The following is a 24,318-nucleotide window of genomic DNA, read 5'->3' on the forward strand; positions in this document are numbered from 1 at the left end:
ATTGACAGGTTTACGGGCAACGCGTGATTAATACCTGGAAGCTTTCAGACACGCCGCCGAGCGATTTCTCTTCTTCCACGAGCGCGAAATTTTTCATATTTTCCCCGCACGGTTTTCAGTCCGTCTATTTTTACGGCTTCCTTCGATAGCGCTCGCCGCGGTGCCAGGTGAACCGAACTGACTGCGAGAGCGCTTCGATGAGGACGTTAATTTTCGAGGATCGCTGCATGAAAGTCTAGCGTGCGTGACTGCTATGGAAAATTGCCGAAATTTACTGCTGACGAAGCTTCGTTTTTCGGAATTTCAGAAGTTGAACCTACAAGCGGGACCCGTACGGTAGTGATTCCAGTATTTGATATTAAAATCAACCAATCTTCTACAGTGATTAGTAGACAGCGGATCTTGATGCAAAATAGAAATTTTCTACCTGAATTGCAATATCCTGGAGTGAGAGAGAAATTTATTTTTTCTTTTAATATGTTTAATAGGTGGAAAGTAATGGAACAGTATATTTAAGCTCTTCTAATTTATTTGCTGTTTTAAATTACTGGTACGCATTTTTGTCATAAATGCATAAAATCCGCTGTCTAGTGATTAGTACTTTCACGCAAGGAATAATTAGTAGCATCGAATAGTGCACCAACGAATATACTGCTCCATTGGAACGGATAATTGTACAATTGTAACAATGGCACATTTTTTTGCTATCAACGCAAATTGCGTTCACTTTTTGCTATCAACAGTTCACAGACCGATCACGAGCAAGAACAATTTTCCGTTAATTCCGAAGCAATTCCACTGGAAAATAATAATCGCGGCTACCGTGTACGTTCATTCCGATATCGTCGATCCTTCACGGTCAACCAAAAAATCTGCTCAAGAATTTGAGCAATGTTACTTGTGTATTTGATTGCACCGCGATCGGAGAGCAGCAGGATGAAACGTTCATTACCCCCGGCCGTTATTTCTTCATTTCGCACGCTAATAAGAGGCAGCATCCCCCCGCGAAAGGCTCGATGGTGGCCCGCGGCGTAAACACGAATCAAGATTTAAGCGATGTATGCTAATACGAGACTTAGTATGCGCCGCTGTGGCCCGGCATTATGAAGATTTTCAATTTTACGCGGGACCGCCGCGAATAAATATTTACACGGGGGAACGAGCCAGGAGGCCTGTTATGTTACAACCTCTGCCCCGTGCCGCTCAGACTATTTTGCCGATGTCATTAGCGCCCTGGCCCTCGTTAGGCCTTTTTCCAGGTGTCGCGGATTAGATCTTCGATCGTTTCCCGCGAACCGTGCCTCGGAACTCGGACACGTCGCTTCACGAACTAATTCTTGGTTCCCAGAAGAGCATCTTGAGGGACTGACTCGGGGACCATTTTGCTGGGACTCTGGATGCCAATCAGCGTCGGGCTACAGTTGCTCCGAATGATACGTAAGAGCTTCAAAATAAATGTTACTGCAATTACTGCACCAAATACACCAGAATTAATCAATGTGAAAATGTGTTCTTTAAATTCTTTGTGACTCAACACACGAATATAATGATTTTCTGAGAACAGTGTCTCGCAATTGTACTCCGCGTAAAATAAAGTATTTCAACTCCTAGACCGAAGGTAACAATTAAAATCCTGCAATCATTATTCAAATGCTCCTTGCATGAATAATTTTCTGAAAGAATGGTCCACAGATTCGACTATGCTCTTCGAATATAATGATTTTCTGAAAACGTCGACTTGCAATTGTGCTCCGCGTAAAATAAAATATTTGAACTCCTAGACCGAACGTAACAATAAAAATCCTGCAATCATAAAATCAAATACTCCTTGCATGAATAATTTTGTGACAGAATGGTCCACAGATTCGGCTATGCTCTTCAGTATAAGATCATCGTCAGCAAAAGCATCGATAAATTCAATTTTTGTGAACATGCTGAACATGATTTGCAAAACGATAGAAAGATCGACGCGAAGTTTGTTGCACCGAAGGCAAATGGAAAGACCGACGTTGAGCACCGCTGCTGGTCGCGCTGCACGACAAGTGCATCGTGCGCCTTTGTGTGAGTGGCCACGCTCGTGCGCGCACACGCTCCCTCGGATGTTCCGTGTTGGTGCACGGAACGCGTCGCGACGCGCCGGTGTGCGTCGCGTCAGTGTGAACGTAGAGTCACCGACACTCCTGCTCGTCCTTCCAACCCATACAGGGTGTTCCAAAAGTAGCCGGCTCGATTTCCGAGACACTCGTCCTGGAAACGACTGCCAGGCTCTCCGAGCGATTCGAGCACTCTCATCGCGGCGAAACATTCCGAAAGAATGACTCGTTAGCGATTCTCGCGGGATTCTTCGCTGGAACCTGCGACAAAGTGGCAAGAAGTTGCCACTTTGAGCCGACTTCTTTGCCGAAGATTTTCTACTTGCAAAAGTAGTTCGAAATCCCAGCTATGGTAAGTCTTGTGTTGTTGAGAAAGAGGAAATGTTTGAGAGGTGGTTTCCGAAAAACAATGTTGGAAGATATTCGTGATTCAACTTTGACCTTTTATTTTGCATAAACATCTACAATCCAGCGATTAGATTGAGGATCTTTATGCAGTTCTACTAAATGTGTGTGTTAATAAACATTAATCCTCAAAGAGGACCTGCCGAAATGAAATTTTTAGAATATTAAGAATACATTTCTGAGAGGACTGAATATCTGAAATCTTAAACACATCAAAACCGTTGAATAAAGAGTAGAAATGGACACCCAGGTTGATCACATAGGGGATGATTTATCGGTTAGAGATAGGATAGTTTCCTGAAGGGTGCAATAATAGTGTTGGCTGGTGACTAGATATTGCAAATTAACGGTAAATCTTTGAGCAGAGGTTTGTCATAAAGGATAATTATAATACATCGGGCAGAGAGGTTAATAATGTAGAGAATAATTGCAACACACTGTGGACAGGCGTTTACAATCTACAGTATAATTATAATAAATTGGCTAGAGGTTAATAGAACAGTTGACAATTTAACCACGACAAAAAGAACCTAATCAAGCAACAACGAGCAAAATATGATACAGTATCGGTCCAAGGGTTTCGAGCCACCCTGTACACCAAGTCCGCCATGCAGGAAAGTGTTTCGCACAAGGCATATAAACATATTACATGGAAAGTGGAAGGGAGGGGCGTTCACAAACGGGGTGCCCTAAAAAGAAAGCTAAAAAAGGGCGAAGAAGTGGAAGAAGAGGAAGCAGCAGCAGCTGAGCAGGAGGAGGAAGAAGAAGAAGAAGAAGAAGAAGAAGAAGCATAAGCAGGAGAAGAGGAAGGAGATTCGTCGCGGGCTCTCTCTCCTTTTCCCTCCCTCGCTTTTGACGTCCACGAAGCGACGACGACGCCTACGCGCCGGCAGAGAGTTACCTTCGGAAGAGAGAGAATATAATTGCGCGATCGATAAATTCTCCGAACCTGCATCAACAACTCCATTTTGCGCAAATATACGTTATATTTCCGCTAATGAAGTATGCCTTCGCCGCGCTGCCCTCCCTTGTTCCCCTGTAAAACATTAATGTATGCTGCCGTAAAATGTTCTCCCGCCTCGCGAGGCATGCACGCGTCGGGGGTGGGCGAGGCAGCAAGCAGGACGAAGGAAAAAGGACGCAGCGCGCACGATCGTATTTCCTGCCGGTCGAGCGGGCGAATCGCGCGCAATTAAATTTCGCGAGAACCCAGCCGATGCGCTCAGAGCTCGGGGGTTGGTTCGCTCATCTTGGTCCTGGTGATCGTGGCTGACGATAACTCATGATAGCTGAGAATACTCGACGATAGCCGAGGATAGTAAATACTTGATAGCTGGGGATAACCGAGAATGCTTGACTCCGCCAGAGGACAGCTGACGATAGCAGACGATACCCGAGGATACCTAACTTTAACCGAAAAAGGAACATCAGCAATGGAGACGCAGTGTCTGAGGAAGCGAGCGAGTCGCGCGCGAATTAAGTTTCGTAAAAACCGAGTCGCCGCGCCACCCTGGAGGGTGGTTCCGACTCCGAGCACCGCTACACGATGGCCGTGGATAATTGACGATAACCGATGCTACCGATAGCTCAAGAAGAAAGGGATACCGGTAACGAACGAATCACCGGGCCGCGGAAAATTGTGCCAAGGGGTAAACCACCCCTCCATCGACGGGGGTGTGCAACGCGAGACCCGGGCAACGACGGAAAGATTGACAGTTCGCAAAATATTTCAGGTTCCGCAGTTAGGTGACTCACCCAGTACATGCACCGGGAATAACGCATGTATACATAGGCCATAGATACGTGGGCCAACACGCGGCCGTACATAATGTGATATAACACACGTACCTACCGTGGCGCGCGCGCGCAACGCTCGTGTGTAGGTGAGTCAAGAGAAAGGGCGGAGGGGGGCGACGAGGGGAGGAGAGAGAGAGAGAGAGAGAGAGAGAGAGAGAGAGAGAGAGAGAGAGAGAGAGAGAGAGAGAGAGAGGTGGGAAACGAAGAACGGTGGAGGCCGACGAGGGGGAGGGAGAGAGAGAGGGAGGAGGAGGAGGAAAGGGGGGAGAGAGAGAGGAGGTGGGCTCACGGCGAAAAGCCGCGGCGAAACTATTGTCCGACGATGTATTAACGAGCAGCGATGCTATTGACGTGGAATCGGTCCGAGCGTCGGGGAAAAAACCGGGACAAAAAACTCGAGAGAGAGGCGACACAGAGAGAGAAACAAGAGAGGGAGAGAGAGAGGGGAGAAGGAGAAGGAAAGAATGGAAAGAGAAAAAACACACGTGCCGGGCCCTCGACCGCGAGAAAAAAGACGGGCACGCGAGTGTGTGTACACGGTTCGACGAATCGAGCCGGGATAAGGAGGATCTAGGTCTTTGGATGACTCGGCGAGCTCTCCGGCTATCCAGAGGAACCACGTGCAGGTGTGCCTCGCGCCAAAAGTCACCTTGATGATGGACCTCGAGAGGAAACGCAGCCCCATCCGCTGGAAATCAACCCCTTGCAGCGTAAGATTTTGAAAATATTTCCTTTACTTCAAATAAAATGATGATCTTTTTCTGTTAGAGAATATTTAACCGTTAACACGTTGAATATTGATTGAACACCGCACGAATTTTGCGCGTTTCATACAAGCTCCGTCTGCTTCATTGACAGGAGCAGCCTGCACTTTGCGCTAGTTCGTTTCGGTATTAGTAAACGGATGTTGAGTCGCGTCAATTTTATGATGATTATATTTGTTTATTATTAGACTTATGTATATGTGCACGCGTTACAGCTGACTCATTTCAGACTTTCACGAAGAAGACATTCACAAACATTGATCTTTCCATCGCACTGATTTTTCAGGAGAACCCAAGTACTGGGAGACTCGGTTTAGGAGACTCGTTCGCTCGAGCAAAGGCGCTCAAGAGAAGCAAGATACCCCACAGGACGGGGAATCAAGAGTATATTAATAAACACTTTTGAGGATCTTCGCAGTTTCGTTCCGGCGGCAGCGAGCCGGACGCGCAATCTAATATTGCGCTGCCTGCCCTTTTTGTAGGCTAGAATATTGCACGAACGAACGACAGAAAAACCGGAAAGAAGGACAGTAGCTATCCCGGGCAGAACGGGTCGAGGTTCCCGGGGACGCGCGCGAATTCATCGCCGTTTTGCTGGGAACTCTGGCATTCCCTGTTTCTCGTAACGATTTTCTATATTTTCGCGATGCCGAGAGACTTCGTAATTTACGGTGTTTGCGGCACTGCTGCGAGCCGTTTTTTCCGGGAACGGTTCCTCAAAACATTTCCCTCCGTATTTCGAACAATCGTCAGAACAATAAGTTCAGGATTTTCAAGATTAATTTTTAATCTTTCATTTTATCGTTCTGCTATTGTGAAGATTGTTAATTATTCAGCGATCGGCGAGCCAAAGTTGAACGTAGCGATCGCGGAGAGTTCGAGTCGAGCGTAATCATAAGCAACGATCGACCGGTTTCACTGGCAACAATGCGAAGCATTTGTATCCGGCCATTTAGACACGAGCTGACGGCGACTCAGCGCATACTTTCAGGTACAAATTGCTGTGTCCCGTAAAAATCTCGGCTGCATATGCATACGCTATACACCTATGCAAACGATTACCGCCCGGTTTTGCGGCCAGACACCGGCGCGGGACGATCGGTGAAGATGTCAGTGGAATTACGCCTAACCGTGCGCCGCGACAGGCCTGCAATTATCTGTGCGATCATAGACAAGATAGCCGGCGATTTTAATTCGCAGCTCGTCCCATTAAGTCTCATCGATTCCCATAAACCCGTAATTAATGCGTTATGGATCACGCGAAAAACTGCTATTATCCGCTACCTAGTACGCTCTGCTTTTCGAAGATTATCCTGCACGAAGTAATTAGAACAAGTGTACACCTTGCTTCGATCGAAAGACAGACAATTGTTGTTGAATTTTTTCTGTTGTAATAACAGTATTACTTTTACTGGGTATGAGCAGAGTAGGAATATATGTATAGACTGGTTTTAATATAACACTTTAATCTGATACTTGTATATAAGACCTTCTGGTTGTGCGGTCGTACAGAGACTGTATTAGATACATTGTTCAGAGTATACACAACACGCAGTAGTACACAACAGGTGTCACTACAACTATCTGTTCAGATGATAATTGTTTGCACCTACTTTATCGACAGACTTGCCGTTATTACAATCAACACTTCCTCTTAACGGTAAGTTTGTCTAAGAGATTTATTAATTTTTTTATTTCTATAATTACAACATAGATTGAATATTATTTCTTTTAGAAACCAAAAAATATTACTGAATTGCCTTGTCTATAGCTTTTAACATATGTAGTCACAAGAACAATAAACCAAACTGTGTAATACACATCATTGATTCATGAGCGCTGTTAATTAATGCTTGTTTCTACATAGTATATTGTAAACTATTCTTAAATTCTTTAAATTTTACATTGCTTAAGGGTTTAGTTAGTAGATCAGCTAACTGTTTTTCAGATGGACAGTATTCTATGTCAATAGTCCCTTCATTATATTTTTCGCTGATAAATTGAAATCGTACATCAATATGTTTGCTTCTTTTATGAATTATTCCGTTTTTAATTAGGCTCAAAGCGCTCTGATTGTCTATTAATAGTGTAGCCTTTACCTTTGAATTAGTTAAAGTTTCTAACACAGTTTTTAGGTATGTAAGTTCTCTACAACATTCTGCAGCAGCGATGTATTCGGATTCGGTGGTTGACAGTGCAACTATGGATTGTTTGTGGGAGCACCAGCTGATAGGTCCATTTCCATAAAATATGACAAAGCCAGTAGTACTCTTTCTTGTGGATACGTCACCAGCAAAGTCCGAATCGCTGTAGCCAATTAATTCATTTTCTCGTTGAGCGTTTTGTTTTGAAAACTGAATACCAATGTTTTTAGTTCCCTGTAAATATCTGAGAATGCGTTTTATATTACTTATATCTAGGTTTGTTGGTTTGTCTACGAATCTGCTTACGTAATTGACAGCGAACGCGATGTCCGGTCGAGTTTTCGACGTTAGATATTGTAAATTACCAACTAATTCTCTATAAGGAAAACGAGTATCTGATGTTTCATCATTTAAATTAGTATTCGTATGAATACTTACTATAGGAGTGGAAACAGCCTTTGAATTTCCCATTCCATATTCTGTTAATACTTTTTCAACAAATTTACTTTGATCTAATATTAACGAAGTATTATTTCTAGTTATATTAACACCTAAGAAATTTTCAAAAGAGCCAAAAAATTTTACCTCAAATTCTTTTGACAGTTTTTCTTTAATTTGATTCAAATATTTAGTATTTTTACTTAGTATTATTCCGTCGTCTACGTATATTGCCAATATCAAATGACCTCCCTTTGATTTGAAAATACATTGGTCTGAAGGAATCGGATCTAGCCCGTTTTGTTTTACAAATGATTTGAAACGTTGATTCCAATTTATTGGAGCTTGTTTCAGTCCGTACAAAGCTTTTTGCAACTTACAGAATTTGTTTGTGTTTCCGAATCCTTCTGGTAACTTTATATAGACTTCCTCATCTAAGTGTCCATACAGGAACGCAGTTTTTATATCAAATTTCAGAATTTTGTAATTTCCTAAAACAGATAAGGCCATTAACAGTCTGAAAAGATTTGCATGTAGCACAGGACTATAGGTTTCGTTGAAGTCAACTCCTTTTTGTTGTTCACATCCTCTGACTACTAAACGTGCCCTGTGTCTTCCATCATCCTTTATTTTGAATATCCATCTTGCACTCAAAATCTTTTTGTCTGATATGTGATTAGGATCTACCTCAATCCATGTTTTATTTTTTTTTAAGGATGTCTTTTCCTCTTCGATTGCAGCTTTCCATTTTTCTGCATCTTCTCCATAGATTGCTTCCTTGTACGTTAGATGTACATAGTACTCTCCAAGTCTTTCTGGTAGATTTCTTTGTCTTTCACTTCTTCTTGGCATTTCTTGTCGATCTTGATCAGTATTTTGTATATCTTCATCCTCATTTGCAGATGTTTCGTTTTCTTCCGAGTTTTCTAATCTGCCTGTCTCTTCAGAGTTTTCTGATCTGTCTGTCTCTTCCGAGTTTTCTTCTTCTTGATTTTCTTCTGTATTCTCTGTTTGATGTTCGTCTGTTTTACTGTCTTCTATTCTAATCATTACCTTTGATATTTTACTTTCATTGTTTTCTTGTTCTTCTTTATTCTCATTGTTAAAGATTACATCTCGTGCTAGTGTTATTTTTCTATTTTGTTCATCCCATAAGCGATATCCGCAAGTGGAGTAGCCAACCATAACATATTTAGTACTCCTTTCATCTAATTTTTTTAGTCGTCCAAGCTTTTTTGCATAGGCGTTACATCCGAAGATTTGTAAATTATCCAGGTTAGGAATTGTTCCATGCCAATTTTCCGCTGGCGTTTTATCACTCGTGGTGGTAGGACTTCTGTTTAACAAATAAACTGCTGTTCTTACAGCTTCTCCCCACATCTCTTTGTTTAATCCGGAATCCAGCAAAAGAGCTCTTGCTTTTTCCATAATTGTCCGGTTCAACCTTTCGGCTTTGCCGTTTAGCTGTGGAGAATAAGGTATCGTAAAATCTAATACGGTTCCATTGTTTTTACACCATTGTTCTAGATCTTTATTTGCAAATTCTCTACCATTGTCACACCGCAGCTTTGTTACTTGTTTTCCCCATTTAGTTTTACATTGATTTAAATAATATTTAATTGTTTCTGTTACCTCATATTTTCCTTTGATGGGAAATACAGCTGTGAAATGCGTGAAGTCATCGAGAATTGTTACAAAATATCTCATCCCGTCCCAGGTAGGTGGTTCTATCGGTCCACACACGTCGGAATGTATGATTTCCAATGGTTTTGAGGCTCTGTTTCTCTCCGTATTAAACGGTTTTCGCGTTTGTTTCGCTCTCATGCATATGTCACATGTTTCTAGGTTATTAGTAGATATAGACATTGAGTTCATACCTTTACTTAATTTTTCCAATTTCTTCATGTTTGCTCCGCTCAAATGCCCAAGTTTTCGGTGCCATAGTAAGGTCTCGTTTTGCAATGTTAGCAAACTTGTAGTTTTGTTTGTTTTATTGAAATCGATTGCATATAGTCCATTCTGTCCTCGAGATCCTTCAAGTACCGTTGTATTATTTTTTGAAATCTCTACTTTGTCCTTGGTGAACACAACCTTTCCATTGTTTTGAGTGATTGCATTTACAGACAATAAATTTTTCGTGAGTTCTGGAAACAGTATTACATTGTTTAGTGTGCAATTTTCAGTTATTACTTGCCCTGTTGCTTTGGCCTTCATAGTTACCGACTTTTTTGCAGTAGATATTTCGGACTCTACAGTTTTTACATCACTTAGAAGATTAATGTTGTTAATCATGTGGTTCGATGCACCTGAGTCAACTACCCATTTATTTTCACAGTCATTGTTTTTATTAACGTAGAAACATACCTTGTCTTGAGTACGTCTAGCAGTTGATACATTTTTATTCTTTCTAAAGTAACAGTCTCTCTCTAAGTGGTTAGATTTCTTACAGATTCCGCATCTTTGTGATGATTGGTCACTCGCCGATTCGAAAGATTTCTCCTTATATCCTCTTTCGTTGCGATTACGTTCTGTTGACCTGCAATACTTAGCCAAATGGTTAAAACCATTGCATTTGAAACACCTTCTAACAGAAGCTTTAAAGGCAACATTGTCGGGCGAATCGTCCTTTTGTTTGTTTCTGTTTTCTTCTAGCTGTAACCTTGTTATTAAATTCGTCAAGGTCCTTTCGGCCAATGGCGTCGAATCCCACGCGCTTGCGAAATGTTTGAACTGAACAGGAAGAGTAGCTAATATTTTTGTTATTAACATTGTATCGTCTATTGTTTGATCCAATGAATTTAATCGATGAGCTAAGTTTTCAAGAGTACTCACGTGAGTCGATATATCGCTTCCTTTTTCGAAAGTACAGTTAAAGAATTCTTGCAGCAATGTACATTTCATTTGTTCCGTATCTTTTCCGTATATGGCCGTTAATTTCTTGAACATTTCCATTGAGGTTTTACAATGCAGGAGATGCATTTGCGGTTTTTTCTCACTTGAAAGTATGATAACTTTTTGCGCTTTTGCATCCTTAAGTTCCCAGTCTAGCTTCTTTTGCTCGTTCCAATCGTTTGCTGGCACAATTTTCCCAGTCGCTACATCGAGTATGTTTTGCGACTTAAATAGAATCGTCACTTGGAATTTCCAGAACTGAAAGTTGGTTTCGTCCTTCAGTTTTTCTATATGATCTGCTTCATTATAACCGTTTCTGGCAGCCATTTTCACTTTTGTTTCACGACCACGTGTATTTGAATTTCGAACAGAACACTTGTGGTTTAACTTGTTTGCCTTATTAATTTTTTCACTTTCCTACAGTTTTACTTATTACTGCTCTTTATTTTTTCTTACTTGATTTTAATTTTGCTTAGACTTTTCGACAGCTCTTAGTATTAGGTTAGTTTTTAGTTTTTACCTTTTTTACTTTTCTTTGGACCTGGGCCCATAACCTGTTGAATTTTATCTGTTGTAATAACAGTATTACTTTTACTGGGTATGAGCAGAGTAGGAATATATGTATAGACTGGTTTTAATATAACACTTTAATCTGATACTTGTATATAAGACCTTCTGGTTGTGCGGTCGTACAGAGACTGTATTAGATACATTGTTCAGAGTATACACAACACGCAGTAGTACACAACAGGTGTCACTACAACTATCTGTTCAGATGATAATTGTTTGCACCTACTTTATCGACAGACTTGCCGTTATTACAATCAACAATTGTTTAGGCTGGATGCACTCTGCATTTCTACCTTCTTAAGAAATCGCTGAATTGCGAATTTTTGTGGAAAATATGAATTTTCTTAGATCGAGATAGACCCTCGTTCCTCTACCGAAGGACGCAGTATCTTTCGGTTGTGTCGCTCGCGAAAAAATCTACGCAACAGTTCGACGCCTATCAAGCGGCCTTGAAAAGTACCGAGAACGAATTCGCCGTGTGCGCCAAAGGCGTCGGTTTCTGAAAATTCGCCGTGGCTCCGCAGCTTTCGCAACGCGGAATATTCCTCGCCGGCATTAGAATAGCAAAGCAGCGCCTCGGGATCAGCTCGAAAGTCGGGTATCAAACGCGATTCCGGCGGACTGATACGTGTCCAAGGTGAAAAGTGTCAAAAGGAGAGAACCTTGCAGCCCTTTGACGCCTGGGCGCCGAAGATTGTTGGCAGAATGCTGGTAACCCGAGGAACCACCCCTGTGACCCTGCTCCGTCTTAGGAGTCCTTTGGGGGTGTTATAATCGTTGGATCGCGGATCGAGGAGGAGACCGATGATCGAGAAACGGAGAATCTCGCGCGACGTAACGGCGTTACGTCTGTTCCCGAAGGTCGGAATTCGTTAAAGCGCGTGGAAACAAACAAGCGCGAGCAGACGCCGCAGGAGGATGCCAGAAATGGTGGATAGAACAGAAAGAGGAGGAAGAGACGACGAGGTATAGAGGGGAGAGGGCACAGGGTTCGGAGGTGGAGGCACACCAACCACGGCAGCAACAGCAGCACCAGCAAGAGGGAAAAGAAGCAACGAAGAGAGAACGCAGGGAGAAGCAACGGCGCAACAAAGGACAATAGTTGTCCCGGCGGGTAGGACGCGAACTTTTGCGCCACGGGACAATGCTATTGCCGCCAGCAACCAGGGACAATACTTTCGCCGGGTTTTACATCAGGATCGGGCTCGTCCTCTCCCTCCTCTCCCTCTCTCTCTCTCTCTCTATCTCCTCTTCTCGCTCCCGCCCCTCACGGTTCACCTGGCTCCACGGACAAGGCCCAACCCGCTTCCGAGAACGCATCTACATCTCGAGAAACCGGCCGAATTTTTATACTTCTAGACGGCGCGGGCCCGAAAACAAAACGACCTCTTTTCTGCCAATTACTGGGAGCCCGAGGGGAGCCGGGATGACCGGACACGACAGGGGATATGGGACCTTCCCTGAGATTTCCCGCGGGAATCCTTGCTACTTCATTTCGTGGTGAATTTGGGGACCGGGGGTACCAGAGCGCGACCCGCTCACCAAAATTATGGAAGCCCTTCGTTGAAGACTGCGAGATAGCTGGGACCAGTTTAGGTCCCCAACAGACAGCCCTATCTACACAAAAGTTGCTGAACAGACACATTTAATAAAGGTATCATTTGGACTGCAATAAATGAACTTGACTGACCTCGAAACACCAATATATTTAGCTTGACGAATTCGCCACGGAACGGGCTACAAGCTTGGCTAAATGAAAACATACAGTTCTATTCAGAATAGCAGAGGTCGCCTTGAGATCTCGGAAGCGACGTCAACTGAGCAATGTATAGTTCAGGAGATAATTGCGTGGTTCGATTGAAACAAGACACCCTGTACATCATTGTGCTGTCATTATTGATTTTATGAATTCATACAAACCAGGGAAAATAGCAGGCCACATTTTAACGATACAATTTGTAATTTGATACGTATAAAAGGTTGAACAAAATCTTGCATAAAGATCCGCAATTTAGTTATCATTGTGCGAAAGTAAAAAAAAATGGTGAAAAACGACGACGGACAATCGGACTCATCAAGGACAATGACTGACTATGTGGTCAACAATGCTCTTTGCTCCGGGAGCATTCCGAAATTGCCCCGCGGGCCACGCTCCAAGACAAACTACATCGAATAAAGAAACAGTAGTCTACCAATCCTGTTGTTTCTAGACAACACGGCTCTGTAGATGCACTACGTATTCAGTGCGCCGAGTAAAAACGGATCGGTTGTTCCCGATTCTACCGGAGCCACAGCATTGGCCCCTGGGCAATCCCAGCCCACGTTCGGTGTTCTAGCCGCGAGGAATCCAGCGCGGCCGGGTATTTTCTCAGAGGATCCGAGCCCTCCAGATCGGATCTGTTCTGGTGCAGCGATCCGGCCGAAGTCTCGGAGACCTTGGGAACGGCGGTAACGATCTGTAGCACTCGACGAAAGCCGAGCTCCGCCCACGGAGCACTTGATTCCGTGGACCGAGAGCGGGAATCATTAACCCAAATGTGAGCGGCCGAGGCCCGTATCCGCCGGTACGGTGACCCGAAAAGGTAGAAAACGGAGAAGAAATGATAAAAGCGCGCGATGATCAAGCCGATCTATAAACGGACGCGGCGCGCGCGCGCAAGGACAAGGGATTATTCCGCGGCGCTAGCCGGTGAGAGAGAGAGAGAGAGAGAGAGAGAGAGAGAGAGAGAGAGAGAGCCAAAGAGAGAGAGAAAGAGAGACTAGCAGCGTCGTCCAAGGACGCCGAACATCCCGTCGCCTTTTGTCGAACGACAGAATGAAAAAGAACGAGACCAACGAAAGAAAGAAAGAGAGGGGGGAAAGAGAGAGAAGGGGTAGAGGAGGGAGCGAGATATATTGGAAGGAGACGAGATGCAAATGTATTCGCTTCACGGTGATGTGAAACGGGCGAAAGTGTGCAGAAGGTCAGTCTCCATCAGCGACAGGTGATTACATATACGCACCAGACGCCGGAATTCAAGGTGGAGGTGAATTACCTGCCTCGGGATTTCAGGTTAGGTCGCCACCTTCCCGAGTCTGACCCTGACTCGAGGTCCTCGCGTATCCTTCTCCTCGCTCGAGCGTATCCTTGATCGATGGCGAGCGCGTGCTCGCCGAGACGCGGATCTCGCGCGCCGAATATTTAATAACAGAATCGGATTACCTCCAATATTATCCTCCCGCTGCTACCGGGGACTATGGTCACCCATCATCGCGCGCTCCCTATGGCCTCCCCCTGCAGTCAAAAGCTGTGTCCACAGTGGTGCAACAGACGAGCAACTTTTTCCCGCCTCTTTTGGCGCCTCCTTCTTCTATTCTAGACAAACCGCGACAACGAGGTGCTTGATGTCGCCGCAGTGTGGACGTTGCTTAACACTTTACCTACCGGAACCTTATACATATAGACTGCGGATTTTTATGCAAAACACAGGAGCCAAATAAAAATTTCACTCTTCTTTGAATTATCTTGTTAAGGTAAAACTAATGCACTGGTGGCCTTTCATCTTTTTAATACCTCCACTGTTTTAAATTGCGTGTACCCATTTTTCTCATAAATGCATAAAATCCGCAGTCTATACATCAAGCATACAACTAGGGAACGATATTTAAAAGTATTACTTCCAGTAGTTTGAACAACAGTACGCTGCATTTAGGATTGACCGATGTTCTGAATTTTTGTGATAATGTATATAAAAGTTATTAAATATAACGGTAGTTAATTGAAAGAGTACGATCATCCCGTACCGTCTGCACATCGGAAGAGCTCTCCGACTTCGCGAAGATCCTTTCTCCTCGAATGCACTCACCGGTGCAACAATGTCCCGAGGAATGTCGATTCCGGACTCGCCTAGAACGCGAAGAAAAAATCATCGGCGGAGCCATTGTGTTCGGTTTCCAACTTTGCATTTCAATTGGCAACTATATTGCTGGGCGAATGGACTGTAGGATGACAGGCGCCGAGGACTAATCACGTCTCCAGTGTGAATTGTTCATGAGCGTGTCCGTCAAGTTCAGGAGCAACCGGGTAGCAGTGGTTCGACGGTAGCATAAATTGTTCGGGAACAAGTCTGGCAAGTCGGCGGGCGCTGGGTGAAAGACAAAGAACGAGATGAAGAGCGAGGGACAAAGCGGATCTTGAGATTGTGGAAAAAGTAGCACAAGATGCAATTATCTTTGTGGATCCTGGAAGCGGATCGTTCAAGAGCAATTGGAAATTGTCTACGTAAAAGATAGTTGAGCAAAGTAGCACAAGATGCAACTGGGAATTGTCTATGTATGCAAAAGACAGTTGAAGAAGTAGCACAAGATGCACCTACCTTTGTGGAACTGGAAAGTAGCACACGTCGTTCGAGAACAAGTCTAGCAAGTCGAGAAGCTAACTAGTCTGCTCGTAGGGCAAAGAATAAATTAAGAGCAAGAGGTAAAGAGAGTCGTGAATGAAGCGAAGGGCGTGAACAAAGAGGACGGCAATACGTAATGTACAATAGAAAAAAGGGTCTGAAATGATCTTGTTGAGTCCCGAAAGCAGCGTGAATCAATTACGCCAGTTTCAGGATCAATTAGCTTGCCTGCACAGAGGACAGAATGAAGGATCTTCGCGAGAGCAAAGAGGATAACACGATTGAGTAAAGAAGTCCTGAAAGTGGATCGATCAGGAGCAATTGGGAGTTGTCTACGTAAAAGATGGTTGAAAAAGTAGCAAATTGGAAGTCGATCGTTCAAGAACAATTGGGAATTGTCTACGTGAAAGATGGTTGAAAAGTAGCACAAGAGATGCAACTATCTTTGTGGAACTGGAAAGTAGCGCACATCGTTCGAGAACAAGTCTAGCAAGTCGATGAGCTAAGTAGTCTGCCTAAAGAACAAAGAATAAAATTAAGAGCGAGAACAAAGAGGATGGCAACACATAATGTAGAAATCTTCTGTCTGAAATGATCTTGCTGACTGGTTGATGCCCAACACCGCCAGTTTTATCAATTAGCTTGCCTGCACAGAGAACGGAATAAAGGATCTTCGCGAAGAGGACAGGAAGAACGCAGTGATCTCGCCGAGTCCCGAAAGTAACATGAACGTTTCAACAGCATCTCGGGCCAGAGAGTAACCAGGTTGCACGAACACAAAGGCCAGAGAACAACGCCGCGGGTGGAAGTAGGACAGCAACATTGTTGAAAAACTGGCCGAGATCTGAGGAGCCTAAAAGTGTGCATCATTCATCATATATTCAATAAACCGCGTTGTTTGCGCCTGGTCAATCTCTCCGTTGGAGCCGAGGGCCACGTGCCTCGCGAAGTTAACTTAATTACGGCCAATTAAGTGTCAATTAACCGAGCCCGCACACGCGGCCTCTCGTACGTAGAACGGCGGACGACGTCTAGTGTGCCGCGTGCTCGTCTGTCAAATTAATGACGTAGGAACACGTCCCCTGTCCCCGGCCTCCGACGAGCAAGCACCTTTCGCCCCTCGTCCGTCCGTGCGAAATTAATTTGCGATGAAAAAAAAAAGAAAAACGGAGATAGAGAGAGAAAGAGAAGCCCAGCGCGTTCCAGGGCGATCTACTTTTAATAAAATCAAGCCGGACAGACCGGGAAAACGCTTTTGCCGAGGAGCCCGGCTATATTTCTCCACCACCGACAGAAAATTAATCACGATTTATGGACTGGAAGAGGAACTTTTATCGGCCTCCGCGGCGGTCAGACGCAAATGGGACGATACCGTTTTTTATTGATATTTAGGCTGTCGTTGCGTGCTTCGACTGGCATGATACCTAATGATCAATTCAGATTCATTTCTCTCTGAACAATTCTTTCTCGTAGAGTGAAATCAAATCTCTGGCTTCTAGAGCGACTTTCAAAAAGAATTTCTAAGTATGTAGTTCTGAACCTTTCCATGGCAGGGGTTACAGGGACATCTTCGACATCCCAAAAATCGCGGAATAAATGTTTTCGCGGCCTAGCGAATCGTCGAATCGAATCGTGGAAGGGTGCATGAATCGGCCGGCGAACGTTACACCAGGAAATGAAGTCGTCGATCGGTGTCTCTTTCTTTTTGCGTCCCGTCAGGCTCGCGGGATGAGTGGCCGGTGCGATAATTAATCATTGGTCCCCGAAGCCGCGGCAAAAAACGGACAGCCGTGACGCAAGGCAAGCCGTGGCGAGGCGAGGCGAGGCGAGGGTACGAACCCATTGACACGAACAGGCGAGTAGTACTATAGCAGGCTCTCTCCTTCAAGAATAGTCACGTGTGTGCTCCAGATACGTCTACGCTGCTCGGGACTCCGGGGTAAAAAGAGGCCAGCCTCTCGGAGACCAACCGAGGAAAAAAAGAAAAGGAAGAAGAGTCGCGTACTGCGCGTAACACGGCCGAAAAAAAACCTCTCTCGAGAGCAGAGGCCGCCGTTGAACGAAACCCTTTTCTCCCCTCCCCCGCTGTCGGTCACCGATGTATCGAGGACAAAAAGGTGCGAACAAGTAGCTTTTTCGCTGCAGCTGCATTTTTTCGCTCGACCTTTTTGCCGGAGGAAAAACGAGACCGGCGACGGACAGAGATAGGACAGCCTGGTTTTGCTGGCGACGCAAGACGTCGGCGAAACGCGATGAATGGAAAGATCCACGGGCTTCTTTTTTCAAATATTTTTGGTGGAGACCCAATTCCTCGGTCATGTGCTCCCAGTACTTTTTTACGCAGAATAGCAAGGAAATATGTGTAAAAATAATGTAGATATTCGTTTGAAAAAATGTCAATGAACTTGTAGCCCCTTCGAACGAAGATATCGCTTGTCACAATTTCGTGAATCACCCTGTATAGCCGGTGGGGAGAACATAGGCGCCCAACAAATATAAACGTCACGAAATTGCGAACGTCAAAGAACTTCTAATTGCTGCAACGGTGGGACAAATCGTAGCGCAAGGGGTTAATGACCATTTTCCCCGCGTACACTATGAACCACCTGTGAGCTATCGAGAGGAAGCAAGAAGAGCCAGGGTTGCCTATCAAGGTTCTATTTGCCCGACACAATGCAGCTCCCCGCAGCCCGACAAACAATTCCACGGCAAAAAGCAGCCGGGGCGAAGATTCCCACGAAAATCAATTAACCGTGGCCACAACGATGGATAGGCGGTGGTTTTTTTCTTCTAGCGAGAGAGTTTCAGCAAGCTTCCCGATTCCATTTCCACCACGTGCCGGTTAATGAAGCGGCACCGAAAGGAACCGGAAAGAATTCAGGTGGAGAGGCTCGAGGCTAACGAGATAGAGAGATAGAGAGAGAGAGAGAGAGAGAGAGAGAGAGAGAGAGAGAGAGAGAGAGAAAGGAGAGGAAGGGGGAGAGAGAAGGTAGAAGTCAGACTAGCAAGGCGGAACAGAGAGAAACGAGGCTGGGGAAGAGCTCCGAGGCAATGGGGCGACAAAAGTCAGCGGCGCTAAAAGCGCCACGGACCGCCGGTAGGCGCATGAATAATAATCTGTGATTAATAGAGCGCTAAGCTGCCGGTGACTCGCGGCATGAATGGCCGTAGTACTATTAAGCGGCGCGTATATCATACCTATGGCGATATGATGTAGTTCCGTGTTATTACATCAACGGGGACGACTTTGCGCGCGTGTCAACGCCGGATACCGGGGGGCTGGGGGATGATCCTTGCTGACGGGGACCGATTGTGCGAGTATGCTGCACCGTGCTGCACTTTTTTCCGGCGTGTCAAAACGTTTCCCTTACGGACCCCGGGACTTTTTAGACCGTCTCTTTTGTGAATCAGTGCGATCTTCGTGAAATATCAATATTATCGAACGGAGGTTTAGAAATTGGGAATGGCTGTTGAATTTAAAATGTACCCGCATGACTGCTCCCAAGTAGTTGATACTGCAAATAACGTTGCAAATATTTCTTTTCTCCGAGGGAAATATGTGAATGAACGCTACTAATCGAAATGCAAATTCATTTCTCTACTCTCGCTACAAGTTATTCTGGGAATTGGAGGATTTTTCGCGTCGAATCGTCGATAAAACTAATTTAATTAGCCAGCGACGCGGTTAATTATTTGCATGCGATACACTTGTAATTACACGCGATGGATGATCGTCCGGCTGGCTGTTTTTATTACACTCGATACTGCATAATCACCTCGTTTGTAAGTACTCCAACCTCGGTCATAATTAATCGCGAATAAAGACGGTTTAATGCACCTTGCAGCCGGACAAACGCGGTCGCAATGACAAATTGATGACGGCTGCTGCGATCGTTCCCCGCCAGCTTTTTTCCTCGAGCTGGAGAGTTTACAATCCCCCGGCATTTGGCAAAGGTCAGTGCCGCGGAGATAGGGAGAAAGAGAGACCGGGAGAGAGAGAGAGAGAGAGAGAGAGAGAGAGAAGCATCCGAGTAATTAATTGTTTTTCGACGATTAGTTCGCAACGCGCCATAAATTCGATCGACTGGGACCGCTTTAAATCATTGTAAAACAATGGGTAGCGGACCTAAACGTTGTTACCGCTGCAATTACAATCACAAACAGACGGAGCGCGCGTTAAGTTATAATTATATCTAAATGCCGGGTTAAATTGTCCCGTTTTATTGGTCGATTTGCCACGCTCGACAAATGTTTGTCAAAATAACGGGGGACAATGCAACTTGCGGCTGCCGCTGCATTGGCGCCCGTCACGTTCTAAACGCTCTCCAAAAAAACTGGCAACGCATTTTTCCACCAATTAGCCGAGACAGAGCCACACGATTGGCGACGCAGCTGACCCAGACCTGAACACTCCACACAAAAGAACACCGACTAAATTTCATTAGCCATACCAATGTATTTCTTAATCGATCACTTTCTAACGGCACCGGTCCTTTACACCCCCGGCCGCATCCCTTCCGACGGAAGGGGCGGGCAAAACCGCCCCTTAAGCCTAAACGCTTGAGCCTAAGACGCAATGATATCGTTGCATTCCAACACAACTCGTAGAACCTAAAGGACCCGGTGGAGGCATGAATCGGCTCCTCGAAGGGTCAGGTGGCGGTGTGATTTCGGTTCTAGCAGTGACCACGGTCATCGGCTGGAGCGGTTCGCCTACGTAATACGTAGCAGTACGTATATAAGTGGTAGGTAGGTATGCGCAAACAGCAAACAAGAAGTAGCTACCGGCTGCTTCCACAGGTGGTCGGGTCACGAACTGACCCCACTCCAACAACCCTCTGCTCCCGTCTCATGCTCGCGCGGCGACTTCCTTTCCTCTCTCCTTTCTCTCTCCCTCCCCCTCGATGTCTCTCTTTCCCTCGTAGCGATTCTCTCGAGTCCTGCTTGACCCGTGGCACGTCAGGTTAGGTGTGTAGGTCGCCAGTAGGTCGAGTGAGGAAGGAAAGAGGAAGGTGAGCCCGCGAGTGGCCACGTCGATCCGTAACGCGGCCCCGCCGTAAACCCCGACGGTTTCAGCCGCTTCCTGGCGCCTTTCTGGTGGCTTCTATCCGTCCCACGTCTCGTCTTCCACCCCAGTATCCTTCTCCACCACCCCACATCTCTGATCTCTGGACGGGGAAACGATGCGAGAGAAGCCCCGTCACCTTCCACGTTTATTTTTCCGCGCAATCTCACGCTAATCGGTGATTAGGCCTTCTGAGCTGTTCTCAGGGTTCAAACAACGAAATTTCCCCTTAAAAAGATTTTCATTCCCTTACTCCCTCTTCAATTCTTATGTCGACATTCAGTGATGCACTGATGAAAGTGCTACGATGTAGTTTATGAAAGCAGAGTCGATGTAGGCTCAACCAGAAGGTCAATAAGTCTGGAATGTTGCGTTCCTCTGAGAATATCAACCCCTCACGATTTAGTATTATCCAAAAGCGGTTGCTTCGGAAAGATAGTAAAGTTGTACGTCAAAATAAGAATATAATTTTTGCTGATAATGGAAATTCAGTTTCCTATATGGTGATTGAACGCTGTCTGCTGAATTTCCAGTTGAAGACCAGTCATTTCCTCGAGTCTCGCGAGGTTAAAGGCGCCAGCCTGTGTCTTCCATGACAAATGAAAACTGCACGAAGTGGAAGTTCGCATGAATCCGAGGTCTGTCGGTATCGTTTTGACCGGAACACCCTGCGTCTAACTGCGCTCGATAAGCTGTAGCAACAAGTCTTTCGCGATGAACGCGGGGGCTCGGCCGTTCCGTTCAGGCTTCGAGCCCTAATCCCGGCGAGTAAGTTATTCTTGTAGGCTGTACTCGGGCTCGTTTTCATGCTAATTCGCCGAGTGTCCAGAATTCAGTAGCGCGCGCGCGATTCACCTTGTTCGCCGTTTGGTCGGCAGCCAGAGGAAATTTACCTCCGCCCTGCAGCCCGGTATCGCGCAATGTCATCGTAACGTTTGCACGCCTCGTCTAGGCAGAATTTACGATCGCCACCGTGCCCGTAAGGCTCCCGAGTGGTTCCGTTGCGTAACTGCGAAACCAAGCCTCCTGGTAAACTAATAAACCACCGAGCGAAGCCAAGGTCGCGGAACTTTCCAGGGACCGGAAGCTACCGGAAGCAGTCTGACCGATGAAGACGGGTAGCTAAGCAGCCTTCTGACCCTGAACGTGTATTTTTCCGGGATGCTCGTTTCTTCTCCGCCGAAGTTAACATTTCCGGGTAATTTCGTGGGTCGTTGACACATTTTTCGAGTTCGCTGCATCAGAAAATAATTTTTCCTGCCCGCTTCCGTAAATCGGACGTTGAAACGACGAGTTTCCGCGGGCTTGTTCGCGCGTGGCCCGATCCTCAGGCTCGATACCGTTGAAAAGCAACTTCCCGGTTCGACGAGAGGGAGAAAGACGGGGTTCAGCGAGCTTCGGGGCCTGCGCGAAGGCATTACGATATTACTCGGCATTTATCAGCCGATGTAATCGTCCCTGCGTGCTTATTCCGTGTTTTTCCTCCGCCGCGAATTCTCCCTTGAGAAATATCCGACCCGAATACCCGCCGACTCGAGAGCAACCCCCTCGCAAGACGCGGGGATGCAAACGCGCCCTTAAATTGAAATAAAAGCGAACGAGGTGAAACTGCTGTTTGGGGATCCCATCACCCTGACCTTCGCGTACATCCACGATTTCCTGAGCTAATCCTTCAGAGGTCATTGCTCGTTGTTCATTAGAAAGTTATTAATAAAAATAAGACCAAGAGAATTTCGCTCGCATCAACGTTCTTAAATTCTCTTGATCATTGTACCCTTTTCAATTGCGCGTACTGACTTCTGTAGAGCTGCATTAAATCCGCGGTCTAGTAATCTGTCAATGGAGGCCATAACGAGGCGGTTGCAGAAATGGCCTTTTACCTATGCTACACTGAAATATACTTATATAAATGCATAATCCTGTTACTGCCACAAATTAATTCGTAGTCCTCGCAATTCATCAATTGTAACTCTCCTTTGAATTCAAATCTGTTGCTGGATTCATCGGTTACGGAATAAAACATATATAAAATCTATAAAATCATTGACGTTCATTTCCCCGAACTGAGGAACCTATTTCCGGGACAACAAGGTGCATCATTCGGATATCAGAGTATTCGAATGATACGGGGCTTGCAAAGCGTTCGGAAATTGGACTAACGATCCGGTGATCCAGTTTTCGGGTTCATTGATGCTGGATCTGCGTAGCACAGGGACCAGTTTACGACGTTAGATGCAAGAGCCCGGGGGCGTCGATATCTTCGATTGGCCCCGATGCAAAAGACCGCGGCTACTTTTGCATCGCCCTGTACCTGCAACCCCCGGGAGTGGTGGGCGGAGAGGATGGGGCTGCGGCGGGCGTTTTTCAAATAATTACATCGGGCTGCGGTGGTGGTGGGTCGCCATGGCAACCGCAGTGCCTTCAGCATCCTACGACTGAAAGCAACCGGGCAACCGTGCGGTGCAACCGGGCTCTCTCTCCTTTGGTTCAGACTCCGTATCCCGTCTCCCCCCTCTCTCCCCCCTCTCTCTCTCTCTCTTTCTCTCCCTCTCGCGTTTCCCCGGACCGTTTGCGTTCCGTCGGAACGAGTTCAATGCTAGATTGGACGTGACTGCGGATTAGCAAACCGTGAACGTAATAATTCCTCGACGCCTCCTGCTTCCGTCTCTAACGCGCCCCGACTCGCGTCCATGCCCGAAGATCCTCGAAGAATCGCATATAAACGATCTCCAATCGATGATCTAGTCCTCAGTCTCTTATGTGGCCTCTAAACGATCAATAATATTGTCAATATTCGCTTCGATATTGACGTAGGACCATATTGATGGAAACATTGATCGCCTAGGAGCGTATTGAAGCGTACTATCAGTAGTGAAGAACCGTTTGATCGTCTAGGAGGTTTATTGTCAATATTTCCTTCAATACCAGTTGCTTGTGAGACCGCGAAGTGGGAACATGGGCTCCCCTTCTAGTGATCAGGGTTCCGTTCGGGATCGGGACTTCACAACCCTGCTTAACACATCACTCAATAAGTCCCCGGTCTGACACATATATGGCAGCATTGTTGACAGACCCACGTGATTTCCGGGTAGTACTAACCTTCAAACAGTACGTGTCAAAATTTCATGGCATTCTGACCGTTAGTTCAGAGGTTACAGTCGTTTTAGTGACCCCAGTTTTGTAATTTTCAAGACAATGGATAGAAAGGAATTTCGTGTGTTGATTAAACACTGTTTTTTGATGGGGAAAAATACTGTTGAAGCCAAACAGTGGCTTGATAAGGATTATGGGGACTCTGCACCAGAGAAATCAACTATTATTGACTGGTTTGCGGAATTTAAACGCGGTCGTACAAGCACCGATGATGCTGAACACTCTGGTCGCCCAAAATCGGCAGTTGTTCCGGAAAACATAAAGAATGTCCAGAAAATAGTTTTAAAAGACCGTAAAACGAAGTTGCGTGAGATAGCTGACACCTTGAAGATATCAGAAGGCAGTGTCTTTACAATTTTACCGTGCCGCGTTTGCTCACACCGGACCAGAAACAACAACGCGTCGACGATTCAGAGCGCGATGAAAACAATGGTTAAATTGGACGAATTACGCTTCGAATTGCTTCCCCACCCACCATACTCTCCAGATTTGACCCCCAGCGACTACTAGCTTTTTGCAGACATGAAAAAGATGCTCCAGGGAAAGAAATTTGGCTCAAATGAAGAAGTGATTGCCGAAACTGAGGCTTATTCTGAGAGCAAAGACAAATCATTTTAC

General features: G+C 45.6%; 1 protein-coding gene across 2 annotated transcripts in view; it reads right to left on the reverse strand.

The window, feature by feature from the left end:
• Window positions 1-24,318, reverse strand: part of Chi (LIM domain-binding protein 2 Chi) — a 198,856-nt gene that overhangs the window by 154,813 nt on the left and 19,725 nt on the right. The window lies entirely within an intron of this gene.

This window comes from Lasioglossum baleicum, chromosome 14 (assembly GCF_051020765.1).
Source record: "Lasioglossum baleicum chromosome 14, iyLasBale1, whole genome shotgun sequence".
Classification (NCBI taxonomy): Eukaryota; Metazoa; Arthropoda; class Insecta; order Hymenoptera; family Halictidae; genus Lasioglossum; species Lasioglossum baleicum.